Raw genomic sequence first — 16,237 nt, 5'->3', positions numbered from 1 at the left:
GCCCTATTAGGATTCCAGTCTCCAAACCAGGAAAGGTCCTTCCTCAGGAGGCTCCATACCACTCTCATTTCCAAGTGTGTCTCTCCTGCTCAAAATCTTTCAGGGTTTTCTTCAGCCTAAAGCATCATATCAGAATTCTTTGGCTTAACTTTCCAAGTCCTCCATTATATGGCCTCAAGTCATTTATTCAACTTTATTTCCCACTAGTCCACAGTGTACACTCTGAACTAATCAAGCCAGTCTTCCCACTTCTCTCTGTATGAGCCAAGCCCTTTCTCATTTCCATGCCCTCAGTTATCCAGCAGTGATAAATTCAAACCCCTTCAGGGGTTAGGCAGGTAATAGAAATAAATGCTCCAGTGGGCATATGGCAGAACTAGGGAGTTTCTGCCCCCACATAAAGGCATTCAAATATTGCAATTTAAATATTTATACAATATTTCACTATGAGCATCACAATAACCTTTTGTAGATTTATTAACACCCTTTCTAGCTTGCAAGTGAGGAAACTTCCGCAAGGTTAGGCAGCTGGCAAAATGTTGGGTACAGTCTCTAGGCCTGTCTGAAGGCAAAGCAAGAGTTGTAAATTATCAGGCTTTCTAAAGTAGTATAATCACCATGGAAGATACAGAGCTCTAAACTCTGAAGAGGAAATTCACTTTTCTTGATATAGTATAGCCCTAACAGTGGGATGGGAAGCCCAAACAGTGGCTTATCTAACCATATTCCAACTGCCTCCAATTCTGTCCATCTCTGAATCCCGTCTTCCTCCCAAAGTCTGCCCTAGTTCTTCCAGGTCCTACTGAGTTCTCTCTTCTCTCAATTCCTTATTGGGCTTACAGATTAGATAATAAAAGCAAGTGCTAAATTAGATACTGTCATGCAAAATTGAATAATCTTCCATAGGTCTTCTAGCTTCATTAATCAAACTACTGTATTAACCTATATAGTTCTACCAAAAATATTTAACCTGAATCCAATCAAGAAGAAATAATCATACAAATCCAAATTAAGAGACATTCTGCAAAAGACTAAGCTGATCTCTAAAGAATGTCAATGCTATGACAGACAAAAAGGCATTCAAGATGAAAAGAGACTAAAGAACTGTTCAAGGTTAAAGCAGACTAGGGACATGACAAAATCATGACAACTAAGTGCATCAATGATCCTTGAAGGGATCCCCATTTGAAAAAATGTCTATAAAAGACATCAGTGGGAAAATTTGAGAAATCTGAACAAGAATTGTATACTGGATATACTGAATCAATGTTAAATCTTCTGAATGTTAATTGTATTGTTATATAAGAAAACATTCTTTTTTTAAAATTTTTTTCCTTTTTCTCCCCAAAGCCCCCCGGGACATAGTTGTAAATTCTTCGTTGTGGGTCCTTCTAGTTGTGGCATGTGGGATGCTGCCTCAGTGTGGTTTGATGAGCAATGCCATGTCCACGCCCAGGATTCGAACCAACGAAATACTGGGCCGCCTGCAGCGGAGCGTGCGAACTTAACCACTCGGCCACGGAGCCAGCCCCAAGAAAACATTCTTTTTAGGAAATGCTGAGATATTTGGGAGATATAGTAACATAATGTCCACAGCTAACAGTCAAAAGGTTCAGAAAACAAAGGGTGGAGAGCAAATGTGGCAAAATGTTAACAACTGGTGAATCCAGGTGAAAAATATGTAAGTATTTGTTACATTATGCTTGAAAAGTATCTATAGGTTTGCACAGTTGGTGAGGAGGGAAATCCTATACTATACACTTCTTTATATATTCAGCTCTGTGAGAGAGATAATAGGTACTCATTTCGTATTTGCTCACTCCCTAAGGAAACTGGGCTTTGGAGGTCAGCAACCACATAGAGTTCACTTTGCAGCAGTTCATGAGGCGCACAGTGGCAAACTCTTAAGGAACAAGAAGTTTCCCTCAAACTCACATTGTCACACCACAGAATTATCTCACCCCTCACTGAGGCCATTCAGAAGTCACGTGACAAATGCCCATTTAAGGGCAGAATGCAGCTGCTACCCACACACAGGACCAAGAGCTTGGGTCCTACGGCATCTACCTTGCCACAGGATACCAAAAACTTGATAGCCTACAAAAGTGTCTGGCCAGTCACAGGAAGGCACTCAAGTGGTCAAATAAATATGCCTGAAATATACGCAGTCTTTACTCCTCACCAGATAAACCAGTCCTCAAATGCAATAAGGCAGAAGAAATCTGCAAGGCTGAATCATTGGCATTTCTGCACTGGCCTCGAAGAAACTGCCTTTAAATAGGACAGAAAGGGCAGCTGAAACAGCTGCCAACAGAGGCTTCAACCCAGGAGCACGCTGTGCAATGTGCCCTCTCTCCCTTCTACGCCACCAGATCATTTTACTTCTGCCAATTGGTCCCTTATTAAAGTGACTGATTGCCCAATGGCCAACCCTTAACCTTGACTCTCTTTTCTCCTTACTGACAGCCAAGATACTGCCCTTTCCAGATAGCTCCTCCCCTAATTTAGCAGAAGGAATAGTTAAAACTATTCCCCCAAAACCTCCATCAACTGGAATAAGATCTACAATGATGTAACATAGAGCTTACTTCTCAAACCTACCACGTTTAGCATCTTTACCAAACACAGAATGAAAATATATAAGGCCGGCTTGTCAAACTTGGGAATTATAAATTGTGAAGGACAGAAAATACAATGTTTTTAGATTTGATCTGGCGAAAAGATCTTAAGAGGTTTGATATTACCAAGAATAACAAGACACAATTTAACAGGACTTAATAGAAAGCCCTGCATTTAGAATAAAAGAAATCAACCAAACTAACATGGGATGGTAGAGACCTGATACAGTCTTTCATATTAAAGAAGTTGCCTTGAAAAAAAAAAAGGCTGCCTAAGGTGGGAGGTGGAGGAGAGCCTGTTACTAGCACACTTTCAGTGAACCACGAATCCGACAGAGCTACTCAAAACATCAAGGCAGGCTCAGGTTGCATTAGTGGCAGACAACTCTGTGCCCCACCTTTGAAAAGCTAAGTCAGGGTACACGTAGAAGGAGAATGACAACAACCATGGTGAAGGGTCTGAAAGTTAGGTCGCGGCAAATGTGAGGCAAGAAGTACAGATGTTTAGCTGGGGAGAACATGAAAACTTTTTACAAATACACGCATGCTTGTCATGCAGATGAGAAGAAAGACTTGAGACCCCCTGCAAGAAGACAAAACCAGAATTAGTGAGTGGAAGTTATAGGAAGATAGATTTTGGTTTGACAGAGGGAAGCACTTTCAGCTTAATAAAGAAGTTAAGAATGTGGGTTATGGAACCCAGAATGCCTGGATTAGAACACCAACTCCACCACTTACAAATGGTATGGTGTTGGGTAGATTACTTAATTTATCGGGGTCTCAATTTCCTTGCCTGTTAAAGGGAATAGTAATGGGCCCGGCCCGGTGGCACAGTGGTTAAGTGCGCACGTTCCAATTCAGCAGCCCGGGATTCGCCGGTTCAGATCCCGGGTGCGGACATGGCACCGCTTGTCAAGCCATACTGTGGTAGGCGTCCCATATATAAAGTAGAAAAAGATGGCCACGGATGTTAGCTCAGGGCCAGTCTTCCTCAGCAAAAAAAGAGGAAGATTGGCAGCAGATGTTAGCTCAGGGCTAATCTTCCTCAAAAAAAAAAAAAAGGGAATAGTAATAATAGTACTTACCTCATAGAGGTTTGGAAAGCAATTCATGTAAAATGCTTAGAACAGTGTCTGGCTCACAGTACATGCCCAAAAAAAAAAAAGAAAATTAGCTCTTGCTATTACTGACTGTTGATATCATGAACCAGATAATCCAAAAATCTTCCCACTAAATATGCCCGGAAACGCTTAGAAAAATATAAACATCCTTTTAGACCGTGCCAGTTAAGTTACTCTCTCTCAGCTCCACACCTACCCTGTTATGCTCTGTTCTGTAACGCTGGGGCTTGGACTCCACCAACTCCATTTCACCTTTGCCAGCTGGCTCCCTGTTAGGTTCTGTCAGTGTCAATAGAGGGTGCTAAAAGGAACACGGAAGACAGGAGGAGGGTCCAAAGGACTTCCTCCTTCCTGTGGCTTGCTGTTCCTTGACAACAGCAGTTGGTTCCTCCTCACTTCTTTCTTTTTTTTTTTTTTGAGGAAGATTAACCCTGAGCTAACTGCTACCAATCCTCCTCTTTTTGCTGAGGAAGACTGGCCCTGAGCTAACATCCGTGCTCATCTTCCTCTACTTTATATGTGGGACGCCTACCACAGCATGGCTTGCCAAGCAGTGCCATGTCCACACCCGGGATCCGAGCCGGCAAACCCCGGGCTGCAGAAGCGGAACATGCGCGCTTAACCGCTGTGCCACCGAGCCGGCCCCCTCCTCATTTCTTTCTAAACTCCTAGGACCAGCCTCATTGTGCCCCCTCAGAGGCACCAGCACCAGCTGGGCAGGGCTCAACCAAAGCTGGCTCCTCCAGGCCCCTCCTGTGAGCTCCTGAGAAACCAGCACACCAGGCAACACCCTCTCCTCAGAGAATCAGGGTGCAGGTCCTCCAGATCCCTCCAGATTTCTAGGTTCTGATAACCCCAATCTTCCTTCCTTTGTTTTTCAGCCCTGGATGAGGCAGCTGCTTACTGCAGTCGTTATATCAAGGTTTTTAAAGATTCCCTTTTTGTTTTTTCAGCCCTCCAACAAGGGTTTAAACTAATTCCCTTTACTGAGTTCACTCTTTTAAAATACCTATGTGTGGTTTCTGTTTTCCTGATTGGATCCTAAATGACACATAGATAAACTGAGCTCACAAGAAAGTAAGGGAAATCTCAGGAAACAGAAACAAAGAAGCTGAAAACTGGATTAGTGAACTAATGGCATAACTGTCCCAGCAGCGTAAGGAATTTATGACCTTCTCATAGTCCAAGAGACAGAGTTTGAGCCAACAAAAAGCAACTGAGATCCTTGTATAAAGGCTGGGACCCTCGCTTAAAAGATAGACTAGGAAAAAATATCTGTCCACAGGCAAATAAGGAAGTTTGCTTTGATCACCTAGTGAAGTGAGAGGAAAAAACCTCCTAGGAATTCAAAACAAGAGGTGGATTTGGAGTTAAAAGTTATACTAAGCCTGTGCCCTGGAAATCTACAAGTAGAGAAAAATAAGACATTTTGGTCCCAGGTTGGGAACAGCCTTGAGTGCTCAACAGAAGCAAGCACAAAGTTGCTCCAGGAGATATATGAATGACCAATAAATACATGAAAAAATGTTTAATATCATCAGTCATCAGGAAAATGCAAATTAAAACCACAATGAGATACTACTACACCTTCATGAGAATGGGTAAAATGAAAAAGACTAACGATATCAAGTGCCTGTAAGAATATGAAGCAATTGGAGCTCTCATATACTGCTATGGGAACGTAAAACGGTACCACCACTTTGGAAAACTGGTAATTTCTTAAAAAGTTAAACATACACCTGCCATAAAATCCAGCCATTCCACACTGAAAAGAAACTATATGTCCATCCACTCAAAGATTCATACATAAATGCTCACAGCAATTTTATTCACAGTAGCCAAAAACTGGAAACAATCCAAACGTCCATCAACAGTGAATGATAAACAAAACTGCATGATATAGTCACACAAGGGAATACTACTTAGGAATAGAAAGTAACAAATTACTGATATATGCAACTAAATGGATAAATCTCAAATGCATCATGCTACCTGAAAGAAAGCAGACACAAGAGTACACACTGTATGATCTGACTTACGTAAAATTCTAGAAAACCCAAATTAATCTATAACAGTTCCTGGGGCCAAGGTGAAGGGAAAGATGGACTGTAAAGTGGCACAAGGAAACCTGGAAGTGATGAAATGCTCTGTACCTTGATTGTGGCAGCTTTTTATAGGTATATAGAACTGTCAAAACTCTTTTTACTTTAAATAAAGTTTATTGTACATAAATTATACCTAAGCAAAGTTGATTAAAAAAACCCACAAAACTGCTCTTGGGAGAACTGACCTCAACCCAAGCTACATAAGATTACCATAGATGATATTCCTTTAAATACGAGCTCATAATCCAAAATTATAAAATACTTGAGGAAACAATTCATCATGAGCAAGAGTCAGTTAAAACAAATGGCAGGATTATACCCCTAAAAACTTCAAAGAGTTCAACAATATGATAGAGACTATAAGTTAAGTTTATTTAAAATTATTATAGACATAAGATGAATTGAAAACATGAGTTAAGTTTATTTAAATTATAGACATAAGACGAATTGAAAACATGAGACAAAAACAAGATACCATGAAAAACAGAGGCAGATTTGAAAACGAACCAAAGAGTACTTCTAGAAATGAAAAATTAGCTAATAAAAATAAGAATTCAAAAAGTAAATTATAGGGGCCCATGCCCTGGTTGAGTGGCTAAGTTCACACACTCCGCTGCAGCAGCCCAGGGTTTCCCCGGTTTGGATCCTGGGTGCAGACACGGCACCGCTCATCAGACCATGCTGAGGCAGTGTTCCACATAGCACAACCAGAAAGACTACAACTAGAATATACAACTATGTACTAGTGGGCTTTGGGGAGAAGACGAAGAAGAAAAAAAAAGAAGATTGGCCACAGGTGTTAGCTCAGGTGCAAGGAGAAAAAAAGTAAATTAGTTCTAGCTGAAGAGTAAATTAGTATGGTAGGAGATAATTTAATTACCCAGAGGTAACATAGGAAGATAGAGATGGAAATCATGGAAGAGAGAATAGGAGATGTGGAGGACAGAATGAGAAGGTCCAACATAAGTTAAATATGAGATCAGGGAGAGGTACTATTTAAAGAGGTAATAACTGGGAATTTTTACAAAACTGATGAAAGCTATGAAATCTCAGATTGAGGAATCACTATAAGCCCCTAGTAAGATAAAATTAAATCCACATCACGTAATGAAACTGCAGAACACAAATGACAAAAAGGAGGACCTTAAAAACAATCAGAGAAAAAGGCAGGTTACCTACAATGAAATAACAGATTGTAAGTATAGTTCTCAAGAGTAAAAACAAAAAGCCAGAATTTCAGTGGAATAACATTTTCAAAGTGCTGAGAAAAATTAGTTAGAAGCCTAGTACTCAGCTAAACTATCAAGACGGAGGAGGAAATATATTTTCCAACAGAGTGTTTACCACTAACAGACTCTCACTGAAAAAAACATCTGAAGCATGTATTCATCTATTGGACACAAAAGGAAGGAAAAAAATGCAAGAAAGAACGGTGAGAAAACAAACAGTAAACATATATGGGTAAAATGAAATAATTACTGATAGCAAAAAACAATAATTACTATTAATTAGAATTGTTAAACATTGAGATGGACTTCCCTTGGGAGTGGTCTCATTCTTGGAAGTACTCATCTGCATCTGGACAACACCTTTTTTTTTTTTTTAAGATTTTATTTTTTAACTTTTCCTTCTTTTCCCCAAACCCCCCCACTACATAGTTGCATATTTTAGTTGTGGGTCCTTGTAGTTGTGGCATGTGGGATGCTGCCTCAGCATGGCCTGATGAGCGGTGCTATGTCTGTGCCCAGGATCCAAACCAGGGAAAACCTGGGCTGCAGAGCTCGAGAACTTAACCACTCGGCCACGGGGCCGGCCCCTGGACAACACCTTTTGATATGTTTAGCACATACTGAGTAAGAGGCTACAATAAGTGACCCCCAACATACTACTGACCATAGGGTTTTATCAATTAGACAGAGCTGTCAAAACATTCCCTGATGAGCTGTTTAGTCATCTGTGGCAGGGCTTTCCCCCATCCTAACAGTTCTAGAACCCCAGTCTTAGTCCAAGGCATTCTTCTCACTTCCATATTCCATGGATAAAAAAGAATATTCTAAATAGAAATTTTTCTGGTATGAGCTTTTGGGTAAGATCTTCTAGTTTGGGGGGAGTACGGCTTTCGGTTTTAGATTAAGATTCAGGTATTACAATTAGTCATCATTTGCTTGACCTTGGGCCAAGAAGAGTACTTTGCAACTTTAACAGAGAAGTATGTGCTGCTTCCTCTAAAGGAGAAAATACCACACAGGAACAGAGAGGGAGGGAACACATACACTCATCCCTGCTGATTGAAAGCTACCTTACTGATATGAATGTGCCCTCCAGGTTCCCATGGATTCACAGCAGTAAAGATCTCCACAAGGTAGAGAGCCCCCCACTGCCTGACTATCAAACGTTTCTGCCCACCACAGAGTAACACATTTGACAATTCAGAACTTGGGCAACACAGGAGCAGGCAACAGAGACCGGAGAAAGGGAAGCATGGATTACAGCAAGTAAACATCACATTTTCAGGAATGGGTGCCATTCCAGGCAAGAGGATAGCACAACACAGAGGTTCAAAAGCGACTAAATAAAGATGGGAGCGCAATGCTCCGATCTCCTTTCAACCCAAGAAAGCTCATTCATTTCAAAGCAGGCAAGAATGGCCAGGTTCATATCCTGCATGGGCATCATACAGGGACAAAAGACATTGTCCCTATCTAGAAGGGCAAACAAACATGCAGACACTCTTAAATACCAGAGGAAAAGCCCTACCTCAGGGGTAAGCAAAAGAGGGCGCCCAGGGTAGGCAGCATCAACCCAGGTCGGCTCTCTCCCACCAACAACCTTCACGCAGTCACATCACTTATAAATCTGTTCTCTCCAGGATGCTTGCAAGAAACACCTTGATTTTCCTGATTTGACCCTCACAACAACCCCAGGAAAGTAGGTAAGGCAGCTAAGTTCGCTGTTTACATGTGAAAAATAAGGCTCAAAATAAACGGACTCGTCCAAGATAACCCGCATCCCCACCCAGCCCCTTCCCCCATCCTCATTCAGGCCGAACCCTCAAAAACGCCAGTGTAAACCAACCACGCACTAGCTATGTAGCCTCGGCCAAGTTCAACATTTTAATCTTGATTCCCCATCTGTAATAAAGTATAAGGTTGTTAGGAAGATAAAAAAGATGATCCATGTAAAGGGTGTGGCAGGGTGTCTGAAAGGTAGTTGGTGCTCGGAAAATGTTTACTACTACTATCACTATTGTTAACAAGAAGAGGCGAATTCTTCCCATCACAGGACCCCTCGCTGACAAGCCTTTCAGGAACCTGCACTACTCCCACCCCGACCCGGGTCGCCCTCAGACCTAATTCCACAGACACGCCCCCAAACAGATCTTCCCCCTAGGCACGCCCGGCACCTCCCCCTCGGACTTGCCCGTCTCCTCACGCAGCTCACCCCCGACAGATTCTCCCCTGTCGAACTCGGCTATGAAGGAGGCCTTCCGCTAGCACCTGCCTCTCCAGCACCCCCTTTAGGCCTGGGCATCCCTGCAGGCGCCAAGGCCGAACGCCAGCCGCGGCCCCGCGCCGGTTACCTGGCCGCGCGCTCCCGCTCCGCCTCAAGGTACCTCCGGGTCCCTTTCGTCGCGGGCTCGCGCCAGCGCTGAGAGCGCACAATTAGTTTAAACTCTGGCCCCGCCCTCTCGCGCCGCCCTCTGATTGGCCCCTGTCGGCGGGTGTCGAATGCAAGGGCACGCTTGAGGACCCTGGAAAAGGAAGTGTGAGGGCCACCGAGAAGGGAGAAGGGGTGTCACTACTTCCGGACCCCGGCCTCGACTTGAGGCCAAAGACAACTACAAATCCCAGCACCTCCCGCGGCCTTGGGGCCCCGCCCCTGCCGAACTACAGTTCCCGGTAGGCATCGCGGCAACGCTTACGGTGACGAAGGTAGTTACCATGGAGTTGCGCTGAGTAACCCGGAGGTAGTGGGACGCCTGGGCTGGAGGGGAAGCCGCTGCGGGTGAGTCGGGCAGGAAAACAGGAAACCCTTTCTAGGGGACAAGAGGTCTATGGAGAGGGAAAAGGCACACAGAAAGACTAAGAACTTCCTTTCTCGGGGACCTGAGACCCGCCCGTCCCCTTACCCCCTTTCACGGTGAACTAGACACAACACCCATGTGGGATAGACGCGCACGGGGAGGGAAGGGCGCTGAGAGACATACTCATACAGATTTGGGGGTGCTTTAGGATCTCCCCCATCACCAACATGGGGCCTCCTAATACAAATGCCTCAAATCCCTGACTCACCCTGGGAGATCTGAAACGCTCTCAGACCTGGGGTTGGTTTTCCTCTGATAAGCTGAGACCCTCTTCAAGACATGGGAGTAGCATTAGAGTACATCACAGGCCCTAATACTGGAGATGCAGCAAACTTTATGGGGCTTGAACTGCCCCTTTCCTTCCAGGCAGGAAGACCCCAGGGTGAGCCTTCTCAGAGAGTAAGCAGGATCTTCCCACACACACGCATTTGGGATCCCGTGCCTAAATGACCTCTTCTCCCTACACCGCCTCCGTGATCTGCTTCTGGAAGCTCTGCAATTAGAGCTTCATTCCTTTTACCGTCTTCATGACAGACCTATTACATTTAGTAACTTACCCAGTGCTTTCACATCCAAACTCTCTTTTGAGCTTTGTGACTCAAGGATATTTATCCCCATTTCACAGATTGGAAAACTGAAACCCAGAGAGGAGCAGCAACTTGCCCAAGACCACACAGCAAGTCAGTGACAGCTAGGAGTAGACTCTAGTTCGCCAACTTCCAGCCAAGTCTCTAGCTTGAGCCTAAGCCTCTCTAGTTTAAGGACTTGTTCCAAGGAGTAGGTTAAATTGCCCCAGGGAGAAGAAACCTGTATGGCCTAATTTGGGTTATCTTCACTTCAGGCTGAATGGGTTTCAGATCCTTCCTTGAAAGTTTAAGTGGAGAAAGGGAACTAGAGAGCCTGAAGACAGTGAGAATCAAACAGATTTAACTCAACTAACCAGGAAACAAACAGTCTGGCTAACACAGCACCCATGTCTGATGCTGCCATGGTTAGCTGGCTTCTGGATGGCTTCTATCTGGTCCTGATTGGTCCACTTACTATCCAGGCTTGGTCGTGGGCCCACTTCCCACCTCACTCTCTATTCTCTTCTTGCATATTCTCATCCACATCCACAACTTCAGTTACCACCTGTATGCAGATGTACATAAGGGTGTATCTCCAGCCCAGCCCTCATCACTAAGCTCCAGGTCTATACAGCCAATTGCCTCTTCAACATATTCAGGATATCTCAAAGACAACCCAAACTCAACCTGTCTGCAACTGATAATCTCTATGTACTGCAAGGCTGGATCTCTTCCAGTGTTCTCATCTCTATTCACCATTAAGGAAGCCAAAAACCCGAATTAGCCTTAATACCTCTTTCATTTCCCATCCATCACAAAGTCCTGTCAGCTTTACTTCCCACATATCTTTTCTCTAGTCTTTCCTACCTTCCCTCCCAGCCATTTTGCATACTGCAGCCAGAGTAATCCTTCAAAATGCAAATTAGATATTGTTCATTTCCCCCACCCTACCCCCATTTAAAAATTTACCTTGTGGCTTCCTATTGCTCTTAGCATCAAGCAACCTCTCAGCCTGGCTCCTGCCCACCTCTCCAGGCTCCAGTCCAATCATACATATCCCTCCCCTTCTCCCCTCCAGTTATATGGCCACCTTTAAGGTCTTCAAACTTTCTAGGTAACCTCTCACCAAAGAGCCTTTGCCCATGCTCTTATTTCTGCCTGGAATGTTCATCTTTTCCCCCTGCTATAGTTAATTTGGACTTATGCTTCCAATTTCTCTCAATCACTTCTTTAGGAATGTCTTTGCAGGTCTGCTCAGACCAGGTCAAGTCCCTCAATTATAGCAACCTCATGTCCCTCTCCTTTATAGTATTATTCACTGTTGCAAGTTTTTATGTATTTGTTAAGCACCTGCTACTTGTCACCACTGTAGGGATTCAGCTATGAGAGAAAAACAGTTCCTGCCCTGGTGGAGTTTATGGACATACAGATAGTAAGCAGATAATCCTAGTGTCATGAGTGCTACCATGGCTGTAAGTATAGGGTGGTGTGGGAGCCCAGAAGAGAAGTTCCACATCCAGATTTGGGCCTAAGAAAAGGTGAAACCTGAGCTGAGTTGTGAAGTAGGAATTAGCAAGGCAAAAGGAGTTTCTGTATTCCAAGCAGAGAAAGCTGGATGTGCAGAGGCCTAAAGGCAGGTGCAGGGAACTTACTTTGAGTAGTTGCATTTGGCTGGACTGCAGAACTGGAGGCGAGGATAAGAGATGGGAGTAGAGAGGTGGGCAGGAGACAGGTTGAATCTTGGGCCTCCCTTTGGCACCTGGGAATATAACCTCCCAGAATATATTAGATTATGTGGCAGACTTTTCATGACATTCTTTGATTTGTCTTCCTCCCATAGCCCATAAATGGAAACCCTTTCTAGGCCAGGCCATTGAATCTCCTATCAGATTTCCTTATCTGATCGTTCTTAAAGCTTCCTGTGCCATCATGTTGCTACTTACCTGACAGAGGGCAGGAAAAGGCTATCAACAAATCAAATTCTGATTGTTAGTAATTTCCAAAAACTGAAAACAAATTTCCATCAACTTGAGATTGATTAAATTAAGTAAATAAAGTTAAAGTAAGATACACACAAATTCTGTGGAATACTCTGCAGCTATTGAAAAGGATAAGAGAGTCTACAACAATTTGAAAAGAAAAAAATAAATTTACAAAAGAATAGACAGTATGTGTTTATTTAAAAATAGACATAATTTTGTTGCGTATGGCATCTGGGAGGTTATATTCCCAAACTGTTAATCATGACTTTTCTTGGAGAGTGAGATGGAGATTCAGACTTTTAGTTTCTACTTGATGTACTTCTCTATGTTGTTTGAATTTATTCAGCTATTAAATTAAACTAAAATTAAAAAGAACAGTAAAAGATATTTCCAATTTGGAAAAGAAAAATTCCAAAACAAGGCAGGTATGCTGCTAACCTTGTCATTTATCAAGTCAGTCACTCTGGACAGATGAGGAAGGCCCTGGGATCTGACTAGCTTCTGGTCGTGAGGCAGAATAGCAGCTGGGAAAGACTGACTCCAAAAACACAGCCACTGGCGTGAGCAAGGCAACCTCAGGGCTTTGTCAGTTCTCCCCAGCAGTCAGGCTCACTGTGTGACACCTTGATGACACTATTTATTCCTTCATTTCTTCTTTCATTTTTCCATTTATCTGCTTGTCCAGTAAGCCTTTAGTGAATACTCGTTATTTGCGAGCCTCAGTGCAGGGTAATGGTGGGAAGAGAGAGAGAAGTCTGATGTCTGTCCCTGCCCTCAAGCTTACAGGGAGGGAATAGGAAGTAGGTTGTAAAGAAATGAGTAGAAAGTCCAACTGTTTCAATTTATTGAGCACCTGCCGCAGGACCTGCAGCAGCTCTCAAGATAAGGTTTGTCTCCATTTTACAGATGAGGAAACAGGCTGTGACAAAGTTTTGTTCAAAGTATAGTGGGGGCCTGTCTCAGTTAGCTATCGCTGTATAACAAACCATTCAAAAACATAGTGGCTTAAAACAATAAGCATTTATTATTGCTTCCAAGTCTCTGAGTCAGCCATATGTTTCTTCTGGTCTTGGCTAGGCTCACACGTGTGTCTGCAGTCATCTATGGGTTGAATGACTCTCCTGATCTTGACTTGGGGTACGCTGGCTATAGGCTAGTCTAGGATGGCCTCAGCTGGGATCACTGGCTCTCTTTCACGTCTCTCTCACCTGCACGTGTTTCCCATACCCCTTCAGCAGGCTAGCCATGTTCTCTTGGCACTGGCCAAGAGCAAGAGAGCAAGCCTGCTCTTTAAGCTTTTGTTTGCTTCATATTTACCAACATCCCCTTGGCCAAAGCAAGTCACATGGCTGAGCCCAACATTAGAGTGGATGGAAGTACAAAGTTATAGGGCAACAAGGAATGGATACAGGAGAGACCATGAATAGGGATCATCAAGGGAATCCATCTAAAACAGGACACATTGATCAATTTTATCTGGAGAGGAAGGCTTCATCAAAGAGGTACACTAGAGCTGAGTATTGAAACATGAGAGTATTCACTAAGCAGGCAGCTGTTTCTTAGAACTGGATGCAGGCCAGTTCGCCACAATCAATAGAAACCCAGCAGGCCTTTCTGTGCTCATGACAGACAGGGCTCTATTATTTGTATCTTGGCTTTATTCCTCCTGGTCAGACTCAGGGCAGCAGGCACTCAAAAAATATTTGCAGAATTGAATTGGATATCTTACTGTGAATGAGGTGTGGACTGTAACAGCTGAACCTGGGAGCCAATTGTTAGAAAGAAGAGCTTAGCTTCAACACTCCCAAAACAGAAATTCTTGTATTTGGCAGATTCTCATTCATTCCTCCTACAAACATTTCCTCAGTGCCTGTTGTGAGCCAGGCTCTGTGTTAGATGATGAATAAGGCACAGTACTAGCTCACAGCCTGGGCTAACGTTTAAATGGAGAAGACTAACAATCCTTTCCAAATGGCAAATTTATCCAACTACTTGGGGCTCCATTTTTAATACTAACTCATCCAGAAAATTGCATCAGGAGTTGTTGCCACACAAAGTCAGAAATTCTTAGGAACTGTACTGAGGTTCACTGATGGCCAAGGAGACTAATGATATAAATCTGCCCTTAAATATGTTAAGCTAAAATTCACGTCCAGTAGTGCAGAACTCGGGTCCCAGCCCAGGACTTACTTTAAGAAAAGTACGCAATCTTGTTGACAGGTATCAAACCTGTTGTAGGTACTCAAGTGGGATGGGCTTCTGTCTAGGTGAGAACACAAGCCAGGTCCCTCTATTTGTACGAAAGGATAATGTGTTCTTTGTTGTGTCTGTAGATTTGATATCTAGAAGATTCAGATCTCCCTAAACAGCCCATGCCCACCAGGCCAGTCCTGCACTTGACAGAGAATTCAGCTGTGAAGTGACCCAAGCCAGCACTTCTCCAAAGCTCAGTTGAGACTGCTGCTTTTTGATAAGAAGACATTCACTTTCCATTCCTCTAAACCTGTTAAACTCTGTCCTGGCATATGTTAAGTCACCAAAAAAGGAATTTACTTGAACTGTACTAAAGCTGAATTACAAGCTATCAGGTCCATGATTTTTAAGAAAAATTCCATTTTAAGAACATTTGTGAATTCCATGGTCTCTGCATACAATTTGCTTCTTTGAATCAAATGATTAGAACTACATATCCTGAGGTTTCCCTTTTTGCTTTGGCTGCCAGGAATTTCAGAACTAAATAATAGGCTTAGTTTCTTAATTCCCTTGTACATCTCTCTCTTCTTTTAATCTGGCTTCTAATCTTTCTCTTCCATGTTTCCATGTTCTACATCTGCACTGTCCAGTATGGTAGCCTCTAGTCACATGTGGCTATTGAGCACTTGCCATGTAGCTTGTCCAAATTGGGATGTGCTGTAAGTGTAAAATATCTCAATTTTTAATATTGATTACATGGTGAATGGTATTTTGGATATATTAAATAAAACATATTATTAACTTCACCTGTTTCTTTTTACTTTTCTTTTTATGCCTACTAGACAATTTTAATTTATGTGTGTGAAAAAAATATCTGTGGCTTGCATTTGTGACTTTCATTATATTTCTGTTGGACAGCACTATTTTACAAATCATCCCCTTTTGTGAGTGTGTTTGGAAAGCAGGTGAAGTAGTAAATGCAAAGAAGGTGACAGCAGTGGATGGAATGAGAAAGGGGAGGCTGCCTGGGACACATACCTCTCAGTCTATTTGTCTTTTGTTTTTTATGTGTCATATACAGAACCCCTCAGTAAAGTGTTTTCCGCCGTCTTCTTCCCAGGTGAGTAGTGTTCTGATGGCTCTCCCCAGTCTCTTGAAATATTCTCAGCTTTACTTGAACTAACAAATTGGAAAGGATCTGATGACAATTCACACCACATTGTAAATGACTGATAACATTGTGTTCACCCCTCTCAGGGGGTATTTCCATTTTAACAGGGAACAATCCCTGAACCCAAAGGAATGAATCCCTAATGGTGGAGTTTCAGGCATCAGTGACAGGTGAGTGAGAGTGAGATAGACTCTGGTTTTATGTGTATGTGTGTTTATATACATATGACTACATTCAGGATGTGGCTGAAAGTAGTCTTTGGATGGAAAGATAATGGGGCTGACAGACAAGCTGAGCAAATCCCCAGCTGGGTCAGACTGCAAAGGGCTGTCAGACACCAGATCCAGTGCAGGCCCTCAGGGGTTTATTAAGCAATAGAATGGCCCACTTGATGTCA

General features: G+C 43.1%; 2 protein-coding genes across 33 annotated transcripts in view; one reads left to right on the top strand and one right to left on the bottom strand.

The window, feature by feature from the left end:
• Positions 1-9,686, bottom strand: part of NUMA1 (nuclear mitotic apparatus protein 1) — a 68,554-nt gene extending 58,868 nt beyond the window's left edge. For 6 of the 18 annotated variants that reach the window (XM_070625968.1, XM_070625977.1, XM_070626002.1 and 3 more), the window contains exon 1: positions 9,286-9,458. The gene's annotated coding sequence lies outside the window, so the exon portion shown is untranslated. Of the gene's footprint in view, positions 1-3,935; positions 4,116-9,285 lie in introns of those variants that run through there. The other 12 variants (XM_070625961.1, XM_070625970.1, XM_070625998.1 and 9 more) reach the window with 7 other exon arrangements.
• Positions 9,252-16,237, top strand: part of LRRC51 (leucine rich repeat containing 51) — a 19,230-nt gene continuing 12,244 nt past the window's right edge. For 3 of the 15 annotated variants that reach the window (XM_070626043.1, XM_070626039.1, XM_070626029.1), the window contains exons 1-2: positions 9,724-9,849; positions 15,927-16,010. The gene's annotated coding sequence lies outside the window, so the exon portion shown is untranslated. Of the gene's footprint in view, positions 9,850-15,926; positions 16,011-16,237 lie in introns of all 15 variants that reach the window. The other 12 variants (XM_070626037.1, XM_070626032.1, XM_070626036.1 and 9 more) reach the window with 11 other exon arrangements.

This window comes from Equus przewalskii, chromosome 6 (assembly GCF_037783145.1).
Source record: "Equus przewalskii isolate Varuska chromosome 6, EquPr2, whole genome shotgun sequence".
NCBI lineage: Eukaryota > Metazoa > Chordata > Mammalia > Perissodactyla > Equidae > Equus > Equus przewalskii.
This window is presented reverse-complemented; position numbering and strand designations above follow the sequence as displayed.